The sequence below is a fragment of the Cardiocondyla obscurior genome, linkage group LG21 (assembly GCF_019399895.1).
Source record: "Cardiocondyla obscurior isolate alpha-2009 linkage group LG21, Cobs3.1, whole genome shotgun sequence".
In the NCBI taxonomy this organism is placed as follows: Eukaryota; Metazoa; Arthropoda; class Insecta; order Hymenoptera; family Formicidae; genus Cardiocondyla; species Cardiocondyla obscurior.
Genome location: NC_091884.1, coordinates 622,301 through 645,572, shown reverse-complemented (window position 1 = coordinate 645,572; position 23,272 = coordinate 622,301). Strand labels below are relative to the sequence as shown.

Here is a 23,272-nt window from a genome sequence, read left to right as displayed (position 1 = left end):
ACGATATTTATCGCTTTTATTTCACGTCCGAATAATAATTAAAAATTTTAATTCCTTACCGTTTTTTTCGCCCGAACACGGATTGAAAAAAAATTTTTTTCCCCCCCATGATTTATTAAACAATTTCGCACACCGTCCGCGCACACGCGTGTTATTAATAAAGAACGGGAAATTATAGTTTTATTAATCACACATTTCGTCCGAGAGGAAAAATATTACATTAGAATTTTTCAATTCAAAAAATACCAATTTATCCGTTTATTTATCTAACTATTTTTTTAATGGAAAAAAATTAATGGAACTGATATCATTCGCTTCAATAAAATTGAAGTTATGATAGTTGTATATCGAAGTCGTGATAAAGTTATGCCGGTGATATTTGTGTACGCGTATGTGTACGAGCCGTATATTCCGGGATAATCAAATTTCGAAACTTTTATTGCACATGACAATTTCAACAGTCCTTTTAATATTGCGTTATATTGTGCAATGCTGCATGCACGTTTTTTTATCTATCTGTTCCTCATATAAATATAAAAGATCTTACGGGTAAAAAAAAAAAAAAGGATAAAGAAAGAAAAAAAAAATTATACGCAAGATTTATCGGATAAATTAGATCTGCCCGATACGTTCAGTTATCAATTGATATCCGTATACTTTTTCATCGGCTATTCTACGCAAGAGATAAACATTATTTCTCAGGTATTTCGCAATTTAATCTAATCTAATCTTTGATCGCGATTGCTCTGTTTTCTAAATCGTTACGTCGTTTGGGAGTCACGGCCTTCCGTTTTGTGAAAACGGAGCGGATTTTCGAGCCTTTTGAGCTACAAACTTGAACCGAACACTGAAACGCCGTGCTATTTCGATACGTGCGGGGATTACTAATCTTGGAAGTTTCTTCGTCGAGAAAAAGGAAGGAAAGGAAGCTTTCGAAAAAGAGACACATAGGAACCCAAAGAAATAAAAGGCAAAGATAAACGCAAGTCCTTCCATATTCCGGCATTGTTATTAACTCTTTCGCGGACAATACGATTGTACGTTCGAGCGCTGCGCAAAACGCAATTAACTGAGCATAAATAGAAGGGGCCGCAATACCGCAATATTTTTCTAACGATAAAAAAACTCGCCTTTCCCCGTTTTATCTATTTTAAAGTTATAATTTGATATCATTACGTTTTTGCATGCGCCGTCTTTTTCCCCTTTGATAACGTTCAAGTTGTGCCGTCGCAGGCAGAAAAATAATTTCCGACGAACGTAGAACCGGAACGTATTAATTCGCCGCGCGCGTTTTTTTTTTCCGGTTCCCTATCTGCTGCGGGATCATTTAAATCTCAAAAATTTTTATCGCTCGTTATCCAATTGGTCCACGGGATAAGCACGTTTTCGCTTCGAGTGTTTTCTAAGAGATTTCCTCGGTTATCCCGGTGAGTCCACGGCTTCGTTCCACCATAATGGACCTACCTCCGTAGGATTGCACCCGCGGGATTTATACCGGGATGGTACGCGCTACGTACTGGTATTTACCAGGTCCCTTAGTTCTTCGTAGAAGTGTCGTCCGAGCCAAACGGAGAGCTCTCTAGCGATCTAAAAATACTTCCCCTTTTTTTTTTCTTTTTTTTTTTACCCGACGGGAAGTGCCTATCCTTTACGACAAAAAGGCGAATCCTCGTTAGATCAGTTAGGAAGATGCGGAAAGTATAACGAGATTATAATCCATTCACCGTGATTTAAGGATTTAAGAGAAAAATAGGTTTGCGACGGGATTAATTTAGCCAATGAAATTCTACTGATTTATCGTCATATCGCGACAAAGCGCGATCCTAAATACGTCCGATCGAATTAACGTTGAATTAATCATGCATCGAAATTGAAGGATTTTATCGCGAACAAACGATCGGTATAATATTTAATAAATATGTTTAGAAGAGTTTTTTTTAAAAGTTTGTTTGTTATTTGCAACGTTAATAGAGTTAGAAGTGTTAGAAGTGTCGCGTTAAAAATAGCTAATGATATCGTCCTTAAAAATGTCCTTAAAAGTAGCGACACCAAATGAACGTTCATATCTTAAAAGCTATTCTTTATCTTTTTCTTGCTACGTTATACTTAGGATTGTAAAATTCTCGCGTAATTATAATAATTTGCAAAAACTTAGTAGATACTCGTAAGCTTACAATTTTTTTTTTTCCCGACGATAAAACTTATCGCCGGCAATTTTATAAAATTGTATATTTTAAAAATAGGCACCTACTATTAATTATTGCCAATGCAAAAAAAAAATGTTACTTCTACTTTTTCGCCGCATCGATCAATGTACATTCTGTTTTTAGACAATGTACGACGCGTATTAAAAGAACCTGCTGTGTTTGCCATTAGTTATCGGAGTGTATCGGAATCTGTTTACGACGAATGAAAATTGACTGTAATTGACCGTGTAACGTAAATTGGTTACGTCACGACAAGTGCACAGAGCGAGGGAACCGTGTTATATAAATTATTGGAGATCAATGTTTCTTGCAGAGCGAAACGGCGTGATCACGTTCGTGTTTTTTTTTTTTTTTATATATATATTTTTTTTTCGTACTTTTTTTTCTTTCGCAGTTTTTACCACGACGATTCAAAGTCTGCGTAAAATCAATATCTGTTGCCTCAAGGTGTCGCGCGGTATTTTGCATCTGCATAGTCGATGAGCAATACATTTCAAATCGCTCGAGCATGCCGCAATATTTACAAGATATTGCTGAGATTTACTGGGACGAGAAGGGAGTATTTGTCGCCTCGTGATTGGGGTAAAACCCTGCGGGTTTAGAAAATATTCGAACCATGAATATGTTTATGCATCGTTCGCGCCTCGGCGCTTTTCAAAAATACAGCACCTCGTACGTACGTCGGATTTGAAAAAGCGTTTGTGCTCTTCATGGTCTAATTACAGATCGAGGGTCTTTTGAAAATTTTTAATTACGCACTTGAATAATATTATCAAGTTATTATTCTAAAAATATTTCTTTTATTCTTTACCGTTTGAAGTTTTCTTTCTTAATGATCGAGTAACTTATCGGAGAATCGAGATTGTAGCATCAACAAAGCCGGTATTTGTATTAAAATGAAAAATGGTAAATGTGACATTTTCTCGATATTAAAGAAAGACAGCTTCCTGACACTTAGTTTGTTTGAAATTTTACTCCTTTCAATTGTGATTGTCTGTTTTAACACAGAGCGATCGCTCGAGCTGGCAGTCGGTGATATAAAAATGGACCTGCCGGGCTTTTTCTCCGTTAATTGATACCTTAACCACTGTCAAGTAATAAATTCAATCCTCATTAACGCGTTCAAAAGGGAGTCTTCGTAGACATCCTTTACTGACAATCTGTCGATTCATTACTAGCGTTCCTTTTGTTACATCCGTGGCAATGTCCTACTTTGACTACGTTATCTTCTATTCTTTATTATGCAGTTCTCTATCAGAAATTCAACTAACTTGTGCAATTTATACCTGCATTATCAGACAATACGCAGAAAGATAATATTCTCTTGGCATTACAAAGAACAGAAATCCGTTATCTTACGCCTCTCTGTCTTGCGTTTTTCTCAAACTCAAATATTTGTCTTTTTATTTCCGATTTAATCGCGCTCGATCAGCCGTAATTATATTAAAGTTAAATTAAGAGCTCAAATATGCAATTATAATTTTAAGTATTTGTTTTATTAGACTGATTAGAGATTCAAACAAAAGTTTAATATTTTAAGACGCGATATTACATCGGTTACTAAATCAATTCCTTTCGTGAAAAGGGGGAACGGGAAATACGGCATCTGTCGCAATTTTTAAACTTGGTAATCGAACTTGGCATCAAATTTTTGTTGAAAAAAAGTTTCTCGAATATTAATAGCGGAGTTTTATACGTTCTTATAAAGTTTTAAAAAAAATCTATTAAAATATTTTTGGTATTAAGAAACTTTAATTTTTGTTTTAAATTGTTATTAAACTCGTGAAATAATTTATTTTGAGTTAAACGGATTTTCTTCTTATACTAGAAGAAATAATGCGCGCGCTATTTTTTAAGAGTTCCCACCCGATTGTAAATAACAAAAAAAATGATGCGACTTACCAATCTGCATTCAGCGGAGTTGTAAAATTCCGCCGGTGACTGTAACAAAAAATAAAACATTAATGTAGACATGTTATTTAAATTAAAATATTTAAATTAACGTAAAGGTAAAGCTTTAATTTTTTTTTCAAGATTTTCTAAACGGGAAAAAATTTATATTTACCTATAAGTTGCTCCGCCGATGCAGGATGCCCGTCCCGGGCCTGCTCCTCCTCTCAGATGGGACGTGACGAGCCATCCTTCCGCGCACAAGTCACTCGCGAATACCCCGACCGTGATTTTACTCGCGAAAATTACCTAACACTATCGCGCGGTATTTTTCGGCGCTCCTAAAAAAAGATTATCGAAAAAGAAACGTCCGAAAACTTAGCGGCACTCCCGAAAACGACCGACTTTATTTTACTGAACACTGCGCGGCAGCGGAGATCCTCTTGATCTGTAACAGAAAAATTAAAGAATAATTTTATAAATATTCAATCTAATTAAATAAAAATATTAAAAGAACGTTATTAAAAATGTAAAGCATTTTACTTCGCAGTAAAATTGATCCTTACCCTGGGGTTGCTCCGCTGGCGCAGGATACCCTTCCTGGGCCTCCTCCTCCTCTCAGAACACCAGACCTCCCGTCGGAGTGACCAGCTTCCTCTCGGATCATTCCAAGTTCGCCCTCGCATTGATTATCTGCAAGCAAAAATCCCGAATAGTTAGTTAAAATTACGCGAGTCATACATGAGTAACATGAATAACACGAGCACATGAGTAAGGACGTAGCTTACTTTAAGGAAAGGATGGTAGGCACACATGCTCTCCTCGTAAGGTGGGTGTAAGAGAAGATAGTTCCCGTACCGGGCGGCTTTCGTTAAACGGAAATGCGAATTTCGGTACGGAGACACGTGCTTGCTGTGCCGTGCGTAGGACGTGTGTGTTCGCGCGACCGCTAGAGAAGGACAAAGCGAGAGTGGGGGTAGTGGGGGAATATACCTAGCGCGCGGCACGTAGGCTCGCGCTCGCTCTCACCCTGTCCCCCCCCCGCCACCCCCCGATCCCCCCGCGCCTATCAATTCGTTATTCTCGTTCGATTTAATTGTAATATTAAATTAGTATGTTCAGACAAAGACGGTACTTCCCCCAGGTCGTCCTCGATCTCAAAAATCGTGAAGACCGTCTTTGCCTGGACATATTAATAAAATATTAAAATTAAATTCGAACCTCAAGATCGCCGACTTAACAGCCGACGTTGACTCTCGCTTGGCGCGAAGCAAGCCAAGCGAGAGAACTAATCAGCGTCGGTTTAAAGCGGTAACAATTAACAACTAATTTACGCGTCACACCAATTTTTTAAGATAGGATTTTTTTGTTTAAATAAGAGCTTCCTTTATACGCGCATTTAATCGAACCTCAATAAGAGCAGTAGAGAAGTCGCAGTTTGTATCTTTTCCAACATTCTCTCTTGGACGAAGTTCGTCTATCTTGAACTTTTCTCTTTGCTTACATGGGTGCCTCGTATTGTATATGTATACGTATATTGCACACACGTGCCCACACTCCAATTCACTCATACAAGAGTGTAAGTCGCTTTTCAGGAACTTGTGCCGCAAGACAGTTTTCTCTCTTGTGGTTTCGTCGATTTAAAGTTTAATAATTTTATTTTAGTTACAATACATAAAATTTCATACGCGTAATGTCACATACGCATAATGTACGTTACGTATTAAATCTCAATCGCGCGAATGTGTGCACGTGCGTACGTAGTATATTTTTTAGTGTATCTGGTCTTTTTTTTTTTTTTTTCCAGTTGATATAAGTATATTGCAATCTCCTGGAAACTTATAAGATTTTAAATTCTACTATCTTACTTTTTGCTAAATTTATTTCTAAAGCTGGACGGTGAATCGATTGCTCGCGAGATTTTTATCCTCGCGAAAACGAGAAAGCATTTTTTATATTTCATACAAACAATTTTGATGCAATCTTAAAAAAAAAAAAAAATTATTACCGTTTGATTTTGTTCTCTCAACGCGTGAGGGTCAAGGTAAAATATATTAAAAATACAATATAATTTAAAAGATTTAGGTGTGCTGTGATCACCGCGCCGTGCTTTAATAATCTATTCTAAAGATTAATTAGAGCCGAGAATTGAAAATGTCAAAGTTATAAATAGTTCTCGAGTTATAAGCGATCAAAGGTGGAGTTTGACACGTTTATATTTTAATTAAATTAATATTCAACTCTGCTTGCCACGTACGCATCGATCTGTTATTAATTTCCGCAGTGTAGGCGATAGAATACTTAGCGAGGAGAAAAAAAAAATTTTTATCAAATCTCTAGTAAGGGATAGAAGTTCGCCTTCGCTTTCTATATACGGATGAGTTCGTTATCATTTCGCTTCGGATACGCGTGTCCCGAGTGAGAGAATTCACGCGGTTTTAATAAATCGATTTAAAAGGCAGAAAAAAAAATTATTTCCCTTTACAAGGGTGGGTCAAACATTACTTGAAAAGGTATTCTGACTAAACGTACGTTGGACATTCGGTGCGATCGACGTTATATTTGCACGACTTGGTTGTTATTCGCACGGCGAGACCTCGGAATGTACACGTTACTGAACTGTGTCACGTAGTTCGCGTTGCCTTTCGCGTAACGCCGCGAGTGCCGGGAGACTCCGCCGATCGTCGTAATGAATGATTATCAGCCTGTTTTTGATAAGCTTTCGCGATCGTCAACGTATCGTGCTCGTATCAAGGCGACGACTGACTGTCGAACCTGATATTTAACTTTCAAAAGTTGCAGAATGTCATTTCGTTGCGGTGATGATTACTTCGTTATTTGAATTTGCGCAACGAGTCTAGAAAGTTCCCTTGTTTTTTATTTTACGATTCGTATTTAATTTTTTAATTAGCAGCGTCGGACGACGCGCGTGAATCGGATGAAATAATCAAAAGCATGGAGGCATAATTTGACGGTAACGTTTCTTGTGCAATGTATTGTCGATGTGGTGTCGCTCTTCGAATTTAATATCGGTTCCGTAAAAAAGCGAGTTCTTAAGTGCAACGGAGCAACCTCACGCATTGTACGTATAAATAAATGTCTTTTAAAATATCATTTTCGTGCTCGTATTATAAATTTAATATCGAATTATTCATAAAAATGTAAAAAAAAAAGTTGCGATATCGCAGCACGAATAAATTTACATCACGGTGTTCGGTAAATTGATTTTTTTCTATTTTATTTTTTTCTTTCTTTCAAGGAGAGAGAATAAGGGAGAAAAATAAAAGAAATTCAAGTTACGTAATAATAAAGCTCCAGTCACCTAGTCTCGATTTATTCGATCGAACGTAATCTCGAACTTATTCGAATTGCCGCGATATTGTTATAATTCTCGTAGCAGTTTTTAAAGAATTCATTGTCCAATTTTCGCTCCACGTGCGCGATTATTTTACGCATACGTTAACGCAATGCGGTAACGTGTTTACGCTAAACGCGAATGTTAAGCAATCGTCAAGGCAATTCGTGCTGTATGTTGATGCGTACATGCAAATGAGAAACGCACACTACGTCGTTCGTAGGTAAATAAATGTTCGATTAAGGCGGCGTGGGAAATGCATTAAGAGCTTCGCTTGTTCTGTTCACGTCGATAGTGCGAATATTAAATTGATCATTCAGCTTGCAACACTCGCGTCTTCAATTATGTTCGATGTGATAAGATTTCGGTCACGTTTCCGCGCGCTTGTTCGCATTTTCGGGTAGCGTAAATTTTCCGCGAAATGGTTTTAATTAGATTGCATTGTGAACGAGCGAGATTACACTTTGCCGAAAAGCCCATTCAATAAATTTGATTAAAAGGCTGCTTTTTAGCGGTATTGCAGATTTTAATTTTTTTTTTTTTAATGCTGCGTTGTAAAAGTAGACATTGTTTCGACGATAGGTTTTATTCGATCGAGTAGCTTATGGTAACTTGCGCGTTTTGTGAGATTTCTTAAACAATGACCGAATAAAAAAAAATTCGCGGGATCTAAGCCTTATTCGCAATTTAATTATGTTTCACGTTGCATCTATATACGCAATTGCGTCAGGCATGAATTCAAGAAACTTTTTACACAAAGGGTCTTGCTGATTTTTCTCGCGTTTCTTCTCTTTCACAAACTCAATTACCTCTCTGCTAATAATCCCGACCAGCAGGTGGAAGCGAATATAAAGCGTTGTTTCTTCATTCTACCGTCGACAATATCGTCTCGTTTAATGAGAATGACTTCTTCTGCTCATGAACTTTATACTAAACGACCAGGTGATAAAAATAGAATTTGTACGAGAATTTGCTTCTAATAAATACATGTTGCTACATTAATAACAGTTTTTATGGATAAGAATAGATAATTATTAGTTAACAAAAAAAGAATTTGTAATTCAATATCGCAGTAGAGACAAGATCTATAATTTTTGCTGTATTTTTTTTTACGGTCGACAGCTTAGATTGTTTAAAATAACTTTTTTTTTTTTTCGTCGCTCGCTGTAAAATCCGATTCTTAATTATCGCGATTTGTTTCTGTCCGTAAGTCCGCCGTTCGAAAGTAATCGGAGACATTAAAGTTCAACTTTTTCGAGTAACGTGACGCACCAAGGATTAATACATTTGCGATTTATGTCCTCGGAATAGCGGTCCCAGTCGCCGGCGACTTTTCTTTATTTTCTCGAGGAAGGAACGTGACAACGTCGGCTTACGGTTCATCAGATGGTTCGATGTTGGTGGTTTGCGCGTCTTTTAGAAGCATTCGCCGTCGCCGTCGTCGGCCAATGAGTAATGTCCGGCATAGCGAGCTTTCCAGTAAGGATCTAAGGAGGATTTGTAAGCGCGGCCGCAATGGGACCACCGGCGACGATCCTTTTGCTCAAAGTCCGTTCGCGCACGCGTTTATCTAATTGCCGCGATTATCGTCCGTACAAGGAATTCATTAAGCTGATGCTGCTAGCCACGATATTCCGCCCGTGTAAGGCGGATGTTATATAAATTCGCTTTATCAAGTTAAAATTATTTTTACGATGGTCCGAGAAGGTCAACATCCAAAGCCCACACAGGTAGACGATTAATTCGCGCGATGTTTTTATCAAACTGTATTAATTTTAACTTGTTCCTACACATTCGGGCGACTTATTTATTAAATTATTTTTAAAAAAAGTAATACCTCCATATTAAAAAATAATTTATCGATGAAACTACCGGCTTAGAGTTTTTTTTTCTTTCTCCTTTTTTTGAGAAAATTTTTTAATTAAAAAATATAATTTATATATAAAAAGCGTAGGCGCGGCGAGACAAGCAAGTAAATTGATAATTGATATCACGAACGGCGGCGTCGAGTTGCGAGCGTAAAGAAACAAGAGTTTTAAAGAGACAGCGTCAAGCTATGCAGACAGCAGACCTGCTTGATATTCCATCTGATGCAGACGGTGCCGGTCTCTTCGTGCGACTGCAAATCGCGGTATTAACGCCCGATCGCTTATTGTTCGTCGGCGATGGCGCAACCTAATATGATCGATTTGTCGCTGGATTCGCGGAGCGATCGCGAGCCAAATGCGAGCCGACCGGAATGACGTCGAACAAATTTAGGATCCGCGTTGCGAATTTATGGAACGTCGACAGAATCGATTTTGTGTCTTCCATAGATTCATTCGATCGCGCGGTGCGTGCCCGAAATACAATATTCAACGAATCCGCATATAAGATATGCGGCGGTCAATTGAAAAATTGTAGGATTAAATCGAATAATAAATATGCATAAACGATGAAATATGATTTTTTTTTCCTATGCGCGCATGCATTATTTATAGAAAGATAAATATCACGATTTTTTATTATTTTTTTTTCGAACGTAGGCGCAAAATTTTGTGGATGTATAACTATTTTATCGCAATCTATACGAAATAATTTAATATGATTATTTTATCGCATCGATATCAAGTATCTTTAAAATAATATTTGCTGTTCGAATAATTACGAAGCTTTACGCAGAAAGAATTTCATGTGCATCTACATATATGGCCTAACTGAATACGGGCGGATTAAATACATTGCAATTAAAAGAAAAAAAAAAAAAAAATACTATCTAAAAAGAGAAAAAGATAAACGAATATAATTCGCGAGCGAATGAATCGATGGCGGAATGGGGACGTTAGACGGTTTTCTCAATTCTACGGAAGTGCGGTGTCTTCGCGTTGACCTAGAAAATAGTTGAAACATTCCGAGACAAGATATTAGAAGCTCGTAAAGCCTCCCTCGAGTCGCACAATTGCGCACCATAAACACAGATCGTTGAACAGCGTGATCCTGTGAAATCTTTGCTTGCTAGATTTCCTCGTTCTTTCTTCGGAATCTTAGCAGTTAGCTCACGTTCGAGCGGAGCGACGATTTTCATACTGGATGCGCCGGGAGCATTGCAAAACTTGTCGCGAGAGTTTCCTGAGCTTCAAGTTTATTAGTGTTTAACGCACGGGTGTGTGCTTTGCGCGCGAGCGCGTGGATGTATGTGTGACGTACGAAGTGTCGCGAAAGAGAGTTTGTTTAAACTTTGAAAATACGTTTGAGTTCTAAGTAAGATCGTACGCGATTGTAGTTCCACGATTCCCGGCGACATTAGCGTTTAATCGAAATAATAATGAAAAGTAAAGAAAATTCCAGCCGCTTTCGTCAAGAAATTCTTTAACGGAGGACACGACGAGTTCCAGTTAATGTACGAAAACTTAGTGTCAATTTTGAACAGCTCTATTCTTTTTTCGCGTTACTCAATCGTTTGTTTTAAAGACGTAATATAATCACCTGTTGTTCCTCTCAAAGACGACTCGCCGTGTTTTCAAAGATGTAATTTAGATCCCGAGTGTGATACGAGATTGTTTGCTCCGGCTTGATCTTGGAAATTACGAGACTTATGAATGCTCGGAGCACGGCAATCTGCCAAGTGGCTTTAATTATGAGATTTGCGGGAATTTGCGAGTACTAACATTGTAAATTTCTTACGTAGCGTAGAATGGATGGATTGCAGCGTTTCACTTAATCTACGGAGTAATTAGAGGCCTCTCGCCGATGTTCTGCACGGGAATCTGGAGATGGTAACGGTTCGCCCGTAGTTTACTAACATGTTTTAGCGCGTGCTTTCCGTAGTTTCATCGAGAAACTCTGATCCATTTGTCAAGCGTTCATCTAACGCTAAAGACATTCGCGAATGTTGATTATCTCCACGCTAAGCGACGCGTGCTTGTTGCCCTAATAATTTATCTTCCGCCGTGTTACCTTTAACAATGCATCTCGCGGTGCACTTTGCTTTCTCTTCCGGTCCGTATACGCTAATTAATTATTTATTCCCCGTTCCCTACTGCGATTAAAAAGAAAATTAAGTTTTATTTATTAATTTAACGTAATGGCTCTTTTTTTTTTTTTTAATCAGGATCTGTCCCTTTTTTTTTCTTTCTCTCTCTCTCTCTCCTCTTATCGTGATTATTATTTAAAATTAATTGGTTACGTGTCCTGTACGTTACATGAGCTATGACGGTGAATAAGCAATAATCACACACGCGACAGTCGGAAAGATTGTAAAACGGTAATAGGTGTAAAACACGTCGGCCAAATGAAATTGTATTCCGACGTCGGAAGTTGTTCGCGAGCTGGATTGATCGCGTGACATACGGTAACTCACGGTAACCGTAACTATCACGCTCGTCGCTGCTTCTGGTGTCCTGCGCGGCCGTGCGATCGCGAAAGTCGCAGTTTAATTATCGAGCCCCCTTTTGAACTGGACCGACGAGGGCGATGCATACCGCGCGCACGGCGTCGCGGTGCAAATAAATTTTTTTTTTTTTTCTCCGTTGCGCGCGCGTATACCCGATTTAATTGCGCCCGATGAACCTGGGTCGTGGATCTATACGTACGATAGACTATTATCGGACGCTGCCGCGATTTCCTCACGGCATTTTCTGTACAGCATTTCCCGATTCTATTTCTCGTTGTGGAATAAAAAAAGAAAGGGGAAAAAAAAAAAAAAAAATAAATAAATAAATTTGTCCCCGGAGTTCGTGGGGATTTTATAAATTTAATTTATCTTCGGTATTCAGTTTCCTATCATCTTCATCCATTAGTCGATCAAGAGCTTCGGAGGGAAATTGCGGGGACTAAAGTGGATAATGCTCTAGAGGGAAAAACCGGAAGCCAGCGGATGGTGGGAGAATTTATTCGATACGCTGTTAGTGCAGCTATTTGTGTATGGCGGAGAGAAATAGAGAGCGAGAGAGAGCTAGAGAGAGAGAGAGAGAGAGAGAGAGTCGAGCGCATTGAATCGTTATCCGGGGAATCGTCGCGAGAGGATGCAATTCCCTTGCGGCTGCCCGTTCGGTGTCGTTAATACAGAACTAATCTAACTTCGCGCCGTTAGGACGATAAACAATGTTATCCCGGAGTCAGCGCTATCGTACGCAGCCAGCCGATCGGCCGCAAGCTGCAGATTGTACGTACGAGAGTCATGGGTGGCCGAATTTATTGGTCACTCGAGATAATTGGCACGTATCGCTCTTCGGTCTCAATCTTGCGATTTAAACACGGGCGGATCACGCGATCGGGTTCGGTATCGCGGGTAAATATCCGCGTCTCTGCTTACCACGGAAGTAATTAGAAATTAGAAACCCGGGAGCGAAGTACAACCACCCTCGGCGGCGGTAAACCTACCTGTAACCTAGCATTTCCTAGAGCGATAGGAGCAAGACACGTTCATGTATATGTTCAGTAAATTCTGGTAAATTTGCTAAGCTTTCACGCATCGCTGGTGCCGCGTAACAGCTGCAGTAGCTTCGTCTCCATTACCTGCGAGGCGTATCATGCCTAAATAGCAGTTATTATTCTGTTCCATAAAACGGAGTTATAGTTCATTATCAATATGAAAGGGAGGTGATAATTAACGCGAGGCAATTAATTCTCTCTCCTTCTCTTCTCGATCAAAAATGTTTTAGCGAGGGAATGAATAATTTTTTCAGATAAAAAGGTCATCCCTTCTTTTTATTTTTTTTTTCTTTTCTTTTTTTACATTCTCATACACTTCGACGAGTATGGAACTGATAATATTTGAAATGACGTTCGTCTCCTCTATTGACATGCTTTTAATTTAGTTTTAGATTTCTGACATACTTAATCGGTTTAATTACCAAGAACATCCGATTTCAACTTCTTCTCTGGCGCTTTCTCGTCAAAAAGTAAAGACCAGTTTTCGCTTTAGCTCGCTCAGTGGTAGGAAAACTTTTTAACGGTTAATTACGACGGCATTCCGGTTGAATGAGTGCAACGAGGAGCAAGACGATGCCTTATTTTTGTTTTGCGGTAATAGTCGATGCATCCCCGACTGCAGTAACTTGTCTGCATAAAGAGATAAAAAGGCCGAACAGAGAGAGCTCCGCTGTAAAGTTTTCGGTCTACAGTCGGCTCTAACTTACAGAATTATCCGATATCAAAACAGCTCCGACGCGTCGGAAGATTGCACGCGAATCTTTCTTCCAAGCACTTTAAACCGCGAATAATTTGTAGTTTCACGGGGGAAAAAGCGATTTAAAAGTTTAAAACGGCAGCAGTTTTAAATAGCGCGAATTAAATTTCATAGGCGATCGATGTGGATTTTAGATTATCAACAAATGTTCCTAAACAATTATTTCCTACTTTTTTTTTTATCGTAAACTTTCGCGTCCGTTTTGTTTCGGCTCGAAACAAAGTTAAATGTTAATAAATTCATGAAATATCGATTACGACATATCATTTATACAATCTCTATGGTAATTCGATGATAATTTCAAGATTATTTAAATATATAATGCAATATAATTTTAATATAATTATCCGGCAAAATTTTCTTAAAAATTCAGTAACCAACTGAATGGAAATTCAACCTAAAAAAGCTATGTGTATATTTAAACGTTTTTCGCGTACTTGTTTACTGTTTTGCGCCGACCTTACGCAATTCTCGCTCGACTGCCGAATTCGTCGAGCAAACCTGTTCTCGCCGTCCGCCGTCCGCGAGTCCTCCACCTTGCGAACTTGGAACGCGAGGCCTGCTGCTGGCCGATGTAAACATATGCACGTGCTCGCGGCGGCAGCCAACAGGCCCGGCAGCCGACAAAAAACATTTAAATATCTACAATTTCTAACTCGTTACGTACGGTAATTTTAATAACTTCAAGATCATTTAAATATATAATGCAATATAATTTTAATATAATTATCCGGCGTAGTTTTGTGAAAAATTCGATAATTAATGTTTGAACCGCGCATTAAAAAAATAAAATAAAATATACGACGAAACGTCGCGCACAGTTTGCCCTCCGCATTTTTTTATTTCCCGCAATGAACCGCTGATATTAACCTTACGGCATAATCTAAATAGAAGGTATTGATGGTACGATATTTGGTACCAATCATCGCAAAACGGTCAAACAGCGTTTGAGCGGTAAAACGTGACGAGTTTATCTATCATAATTGTGCGTGTTAATGCATTCACGTGTCATTTGCTATTTCCAGGAAACGTCAAATGATGAACCATCGATTTTGCCATGTCGAATATGTACGCGTTACCAAAACGCTTTGACGCACTTCGGGCGCCAGAGAGTCAAAATAATTTTGCTGCCTGTACGCGAAGTTTTTATATTGCGCGCACGTGGTTTCCATAAATATTAGTCCACTTTATCAAAATTCCCATATTATTTTACTGCCACGCTACCGGCATATCGCCGACCGGCTGCACTTTGGCAACGGTATAAAAATCGATCGCGCATAATCCGGAGATAATGCGAAAACGTAATGGCATATCTGAGATTTAATTGCCGCCGGCATACTGTGCTGCGAATATACATATATACAATATATGTATATATTTTTTTTTTCTGACCCGCCGCGAACGTTATACCGGGATGTTTCATTACCATTTGAATAGCATCTGATGAATAAACTTTCAAGAGTCGGAAGCAGAAAATTAAAATTTTAATTATTTAAACGTAACGCTTATTGTGCCGTTTGCATTATTGTTTTGCAGGATATTGTTTTAAATTATAATTACAATATGCCTTTCCTCCCCCCTCCTTCCGAGAAGCGTAGAATTTGTAGCTTGGTTTATATTAATATAATTTACGTAAAATATTACGTTACTGCACGTTATTAATATCACTTTGCGGGAGAAGACGAAAATTGGGTATCGTCGTCTGGAGATTAATATTGACGCTCAGGTACGCATCGGTATTACCTCGAACGCAACGTTCGAGGTCTGCGATGTGTTCGCATTGCCATTTGAGGTGTACCAGAGGCATGGCTTGAAATTGACCGTGGGGTTTATGCGCGTAATGAAATTCTGATGGGACTCTACGCGACGCAGCCAATCGACATTTTGCGGTCTGTTCGACCGCTCGGCCGGAAATTCGCTCTCCGCCATCTTCGAAGTGGACGTGTGCAAGTACCGTGCCCAGCACACGTTCGGAGACGGGTTTTATTAACCTCTTACTGCGGCTGTAGATTAAACGCATCGAAATGAAGAGATAGGTCGCGACGACAATGGCGGCGAGGTAAAGAAAGAGCAATTAAAGAGGCATTTGATATGTATATCCGCGCTGCATTAATTCGCAGGCTATAAGTTGTTTTTACACGTGCACGTAATTACTGGCGTTTAGCCGTAATTTCACATCTTTACAATTGGGTTTACTGTTGTAATTACATAATTAATTGATACGGAATCATTGCGAAATTGAGAATAATTTGATAATGGTTTTTTTTTTGTTTCTGATTTTTTTCCTTTTTTTTTTCTTTATTTTTTTTAAATAAAGAAAAATTAATTGTTTTTCAATTATATTATAACCACCGTGCGGACAAGTTTTCGAAACTGTATTACGACTTGAACTTTTAATTATTCATGAATTTATCTCTCCGCGAGGGATTGATTATCGCGGTAATCCCGTATAATCCCGCTTCAAAGCGACCGACGTAAATCAACTAAGCGCCATAATTATTCGCCACAAATCGCACATTAAGGATCGGCAATATTTGTTCTGGCTAATGTATTTTGCATGCGCGCACCGCGTTATTATAATATAAATATAATCTCTGGCTGATCAATATGATTCGTCGATTCCTATTTCATCGTTCGCTATGGACACAAGCCGATGCTTAATCAATATTGATTAGGTGATTCATCAAACTGGGGTAAGTCAAGATTTTGATGGATGTGCATGTCGCGGTATTCTGCTGAGAAAGTTTCCTTCCGAGTTGTAGTGAATTCGATCTGGGTTTTGCCACGCGGGGGTCGAAAAAAAAAAAAATAAATTCTTTTCTCGAAACTCTGATTTGTCTGACCATGATTGGCCAATTCTACTTGAACTTTCTTAATTGCCGTTTTATCCCAGTGTTATATTTCGAGACCGAACTTTTTACGACAGGTATATTAATTTATAATAAAACTCCTTGGTCGTATGTAAAAGATATTAAGTATTCATTTGTTTTTGCTTGCATTCAATATTCCCTTTTTGATCAAATAAATTACTTTATATTTTTTTTTATTTGCAATTTATAAGCGAGCATTAATTTTGATCGATGCAAAATATTACGTGAAAGCAAAGTTGCGTATTTTCATGTAAAATTTTAAATGAAAACCACCCTCTTCAACGAAATTGAAGGGCCAGTGACGAACGTTACTTAATTTTATCGAAGAGCGCGCTCAAATAATAAGTAATGATGCTCGAACTTGTTTCGATTCGAGCCTGATGAAAATAATGCATCGTGCACAAAGCGAGCTGTGATGACAGCCTTTGTTGCGCGACGGGAATTTGACATTGCGCCGTATACGGCGCGCTATGTAAAGGATCGTCAGAAAATGTCTGCAGTCAATATTCGCGTCGCATCGTGAAGTACCCGTCAGCAACGCGCCGTGGTGTATCGACTGTGCGACGTTGAAGTGTATGACAGTCGATAAACCGACGAGCCGCTTCCTCGCCAATTGTTCGCGTCGTAGGGCACGAAATTAGTTTCGCCGAGCAGAATGTCCGCAGAATGTATCGCGCGAAGCCGTCCTTCCCGCTTTTCTTCCCTTCGAGGTTATTTCATTCGTCGAAAAAAAAATAAAAGAAAAAAAAAAAAATTTATTGTCCGTTCCCGCTCGCTCGTGGATCGCTCGCTTTCAAAACTGATATTCAACGCGCAAACTGTCGCCCTTTGTATCCTAATCGAATCCCGCGCGGGTTCTCTGTGCCGTGAAACGCGCCGAATCTCGCACTCGCCCACGCGCGAAATTTGGTTCTTTCCGTCGCGATTCAGAGGACCCCCTTCGCGTGATTTCTGCCCCCCCGCGACCTTGAAAGTTTCCCGGACGATCGTGAATGGAAATAACGTAGAAATTGAATCCACGTGCACGCCGACAAGTCTCTTCCCCCTTGACGTCTCTCTCGACGCCACATTGTAAAGGCGATGCGCGTCGCGAAATTAGGATACGTATTTTTCCACGTATTATTGTGCGAATTCGCAGTAGGGGAGGGTGTAGTAAGCGACGTTGAAAGTGTTACAAATTTCATGACGTTTTCCTTCACTCTGAAAGAAGCTTTCAGTTTGATGCTTTCACGTGCGTCACTGCGCTTACATAATTCAACGCTCTATTCGATTCCACCTCGCAGATAGTCGTGACTTATCTGCATGTAAGCGGAATGTTTTTTTTTTCTCCCCCTCGTCTCTCTCCCTTTTTTTTTTTTCTTACCTTTAAAGTTACATTTTTCTGCACAACGACAAACGTTTTGCCACATAATATATTTACGCGTCAATTTACGCGCTCATTGAATTTTTATACTAAGTTACATTTTAATCGAAGCTATCTCATCAATCTTTGATATACGAAAATAGAACCTTGAATATTTAATATCTCTCGTGGATTTGGCATGAAGAAACGTGCACTTCGTAAACGTTTGTATCATTTTGGAATCTTTTGCTGAAAGTAAATGCTTGTTAACGCGACATTACCATAGTATATAATCAACTTGACGGTGCATTAATCCTTAGCAAGTTGTTATCGTACTCGGGGCAATAACCTCGCACGAGGTATTGATTTTTACGGAAGCCTAAGTAGGCACAACTCGTCGTAAATGCCATAAATTAAAGCAAATAAAAATTTATTTGATTGAAACGTTGAAACCCACTTTTATTTTCGATGTTTGAATTTTACGCGTAATAATTTTATGCGTAATAAAAAAATATTAAATTTAATTTTATCTATTTTTTTATTTTTTTTTTTATTTTTTTTAATTTTGTATTAATTTATTTCACGTACTGGAAATCAAATATATATATGAATAAAATATCGAAGCTTTCTCGTTTTGAATTATTTTTCTTTTTCCGCTGCTGTTAAAGTTTAAATATTTGGAAAATTTTATATTATATTAGCTTTATGCACCGGGAAGATAATTAACAAATCATTTGTCGCTACTTATATTCGGTAGTTACTTGTACAGGTGCTTCGAAGAGACTCAATAAAATGATAGTTCGTGTTCTTTGAGGATACTTTTTAATATCAGCTTAAGCCTGCGCGAATATTGCGGAGCCTGGCACGTTAATGCTTCGCGATAACTTAACGATCGGCAATCAATAATTTTATACTTTACCTCCTCTTGAAAAATTAATAGATATCGCGTTGTCGGCAACCGTTGGAGATTGCAGTGCACGTCGATGACGGAATAATCGACAGGCAAAATCTCATTAGAGGATCAATGTCGCGCTCGCTAATTAATTACGCCGCCAACGTCGACCTCCAATCTCGTTTCTTGACAATTTCGCTAATTAAGTCCGTGCTCGACGTTCGGAAGTTGCTATTCATTGCATTTCAGTCTTGCGCTCGGCGGTGGAATGGTATATACGTGTTTACGGATTTTCGAAATGCAACGCGTGCGTGTGCGCGCGAGGATCTTTGAGGCAAAACGAACGCGTATGTATATATGACAACGGTTTTAGAAATTAACTCTGATATCACAAAAGCATGGATAGCTCATTGTGCGCCCTTTACAAAGTCCACTATCGTCGATATTAATTCTACACGGTTGTGAACCGCGGTAAATCCCGGTTATTAATGCATATGATTTGAATATTCTATATTTTGACCGCAAACAGCGAGAATTAACATTAACGCACTGCATAATAAATAAAAATCTAATAAACAGCAAGTAATGTCTTAATTTTTATCGCATACATATTTTTTTTTTAACGATAATTTGACATTTGTGTTAACGTGCATCTTGTTACTGCTGATTTAAATATTTATAATTCCTCTTTCTTATTGATATAAATTGAGGGGAAAAAGAAGAGAAAGAAATAAAAAATTAAATTTAAAAAATAATAAAAAAAATACAGAACATTTTGGACATTGTAATTTTATAGTGCTTCACTTTCTGACGCGTGTTTTTACGACGATGTACTCGACGATCAACATTTCTGTTTCGATGGCGATCAATGATCGCACCGCAGGCGTTACTTAATTACATGCCTCGCGTGTAGTTGGGCTCTTAGCTCGGCGGCAGCGAATGGCCGATCGGCAATATAAATATCCATTCATGAGAGTGGTCAACCGACCTCGCGAATGCAACGCGTTTATCAGCCGTAATCTTTCTCGCGGTGCATTCGCCGGTCTGGCGAGCTGGTTACGTAACTCACGGTACGCCTGAATGGGCATACTCTCGGCGCTCCGGAAAGCAATTCTTACGTTAAATCGCAGGAACGAGGCGACTCGAGGCGACGGATAGACGAGAGAAGAGCAAAAAGTGCTAGGATATTTGTTTCGTAATTCGCAGCCGTGCGAATTCCGCGCGCAGATGCGTGTAGTATATTGTAGGCATTTAATTAAAATCAATCGGTAATCTTAATTTAATTATAAAACATGATATTGATGGTAAAATACAGTCGTTATAAAGAAAATTAAATTACACGTAATTTCAAGCTACATTTTAATTCTCGTACAAATGTAAAGTATTATATTTTTTTAATTAAATTATATTATTTTTACATTTATACAAAAATTATAATGTAACCTGAAATTGTGCGTAATTATTAAACGTTAGGTTTCTATTTATCTAATTGACGCGTTGTCCGCGCGCAATGGAATATTCATGCTCGACGATCTTTTAAATATGAATATAATCATTTGACGTAAATTAATCGGAAGTGAGTTCCATAGGTTAAATACGATTAATGTTTTTGATAAACAACGATAAGTCAATTTACAAGTTTCAGTCTCGCGTATGATTGAACGTGTCGATTAGAATTACTTGTTAATGAAAATCTATTTATTGCGCGTTCATTGAAAATCCATATCTAAGAGATAACGCGTATTTTAAGCTTTCTTAATGAAACAATTGCGGATGCAATTTCGTACACGGGCAAATAATTAATTTCGATGGTATCGATAACTCGAGCCACGCTAATGAACCGAAAGTAAATTGTAGAAATTAACAAGAGCTTTCTCTCTCGAATGTACAATATTTCTCCGATAATAATGTTACCGGAAGGAAACACCGTGCTCTTACCATCCAGCATTGATAGCGTATGATCGTGGGACGCTGCCGAGCATTGACGTATCCGATAGCGGAGAAGCGAAAGATCTAGCGTGAATATAATCTACTTTTGCACTTTGAACGAGAAGCAAACGGCTTGGAATACGGACAAATAGTGTCCTAACATTTTGTTAAATCCACGCTAACGATAAGCCATACGACGCTGGCTGGCATAAATTAAAAATTAAAGATTAAAAAGAATTATTTAATTGATATTCTCATTTAATTCAGCTAAAAGATTTCGATTTGCCGTTTTGATTTCTACAAAAAAAAAAGAAAAGAAAAGAAAAAAAAAATCGCGTCTCTTTTTGCTTCTCGTTTCTATAGTCCTCACTTTCAGAGCCGCGTCGACGAAGATTTACGCGCGACGGGGCTCGATTTTACTCTGAAAGAATTTCTTGGCGCTCGACTAACAAATCGTCCACCCTCTCTCGTTCATCTCGGGAACGAGGGAACGAGCCGAAAGCCTCCGCGAGGCGGTGCAGCGGCGGTTCGCGTGTGCCCTCCGCCGTTGGCACGTGTAGCGCGGCCAGCGGAGGAGAAAGAGCGGGTGCGAGAGTCCGTGTCGAGTGATAAGGAAGTAACAAATTGTCTAGCTAGACGAGCCCCCGGCCGACCGCGCGACGTGCTTGGCACGAAACTCGCGCGGCGGGGTCAACCGGTTAGGTCGTGGATCGTTACCGAAAGACGACGACGAGGACGGGTCAGCACGCCGCGCTGCGGTCGATCGTGACCTGCGAAATAATGCGAGCGCCGAGCAGGCCGGACCCCCGACGACCGGCGAATTTATCGACGGGCTACCCGAGCCCTGGGAACGCGCTCTCCCGTTTCGGATCCGCTTCAATTCCTGTAGACGAGCGGCTCCGCGATAGCGTCACGGATCCGTCCTCTCTCCGCCGCCCGCCGCGGTTGAATTCTTTGCACCGAAAAACCTCTAAAGCGCCGGAGCTACATAAGCGATGCAGAGTGGCGGTTTATCGCTCTCTTTCCAGGATTTAAGCGGGAATTATACGTAAGCTTTGACAACGGGAAGTTTTATTGCCGGAATTTATTCTGATAAGAAAATCGCGATCGCTCGCCTTCGTTAGTTTATAGAAACGCGATATAAGGGGCAAACATAAATTTCTCTTAAACGTGGAAGTTTCGAAAGCAAAATATTTTACATTTATGCCAGGCAGATGATCGCTGGTGCCGCGTTAACGAAGAATAATCACTTTTAAATATCCCTGAAGATTTATCGATTTTAAAAGCGCGGCTTGGTAAGCCTCGGAATGCACCATGGATTAAATCGGACCGCTTTTCGTTTTTTAATAATTTATTTTATTTTATCTCCCCTTTTTTTTTCTATATATTCTATTGACGACTCTCGGCCATTTGATAACTTGCACCGCATTGTTCTTTTTGTCAAATCATACCGCAACCAAGTAAACGAGAAGCCTATTATATCGCGGATGCCTTGGGCGGTACGATGACGGTGTCTCGTTTCCTCGCAACTTTTGATGGTTTACGGCGAACGCGCGCATACTTATCCCGGACATTAACAGCCGGCAAAATGGCAGCTATAAATTTCAGGCCGACGTTCCGACGGCCACGTTAATTCCTGGACGTTCCACCTACTTGGCAACATTGTCCGCCATTATGTAGATTACTGGACAATCCATTCTGGAGCTCACACGATCGGCCGCGCGATATTACGCGACGAGCCGTAGGAAGCACGGATAAAAATTATACGGGCGGGTTAAACCGATAAAGTAAATTAGTACGAAGAGAACGCACACATTCACGGGCGTGTGCGCGCTCGTCTCGCGAAAGAACTTGATTCTAATAGAAACGTTCGTGTTCTGCAAATCAGATTTTCCCTAAGAAGTTGTATAACTGATGTGAACCCGCGATAGAAAAATATGTCAGAGAGTTTGTTACGCTAATGTTTATCAAAAGCCACTCCATCAAGCAACTCGTAACAAGCTGCTACAGTTTACAGATAAATCGTGTAAAATCTTGCAATTTTATTTTCAAAAGCATTTTCCCTCTCCTTTTTTAATTTCGCAATTTTTCTTACAAACTAATTCAGGATATATTAATCTTATTCTATTAATGTAACTAATTTTCGCGTAACGTATAATTCTGTATCTATGTGAATTGAGAGACAGAAATGTTGTTACACAGAATTTTAGGAAAATTTGTATTATTAGAAGAAATCAGGCGCGCTATTTTTTAAGAGACCTTAATTACAAATTACGAAAAAAAAAAAATTATGCGACTTACCAATCTGATTTTTTAATAAGTTGTTACTATAAATGCCTCTTTGAGATTTTATATATAAAAAGATTAATGGAAAATTGTATCGTATTGAATAAAATGGAAAATTATGATATAAGAGAAAAAGCCGAAGGGAGAGTACTTTCCGACGGAGGCATTTCCGTAATAACCTCCTCGTGAAAGGCTTCGAAGGATGAAGCTGATGTCAGGAGAAAAGAGGAATCTCCAATCGAATATTTGAAGAAAGTATTTTTAAAGGAATCTTAGGTTTATTCGTCGCAATGGAAATATGATGTTTTCGTACTTTAATGGCGCCATAAATG

At 39.1% G+C, this 23,272-nt stretch overlaps 1 protein-coding gene and 1 long non-coding RNA gene across 2 annotated transcripts in view; one reads left to right on the top strand and one right to left on the bottom strand.

Moving 5' to 3' along the window:
* The window catches only part of LOC139110674 (uncharacterized), a 32,024-nt gene extending 26,894 nt beyond the window's left edge, over window positions 1–5,130 (bottom strand). Inside the window, exons 1-2 of the long non-coding RNA XR_011547029.1 lie at window positions 4,273–5,130; window positions 4,110–4,148 (exon numbers count right to left, since the gene is read on the bottom strand). This is a non-coding gene — a long non-coding RNA (uncharacterized lncRNA). The remainder of the gene's footprint in view (window positions 1–4,109; window positions 4,149–4,272) is intronic.
* Pde9 (phosphodiesterase 9) overlaps window positions 1–23,272 on the top strand; it is a 123,016-nt gene that overhangs the window by 29,574 nt on the left and 70,170 nt on the right. The window lies entirely within an intron of this gene.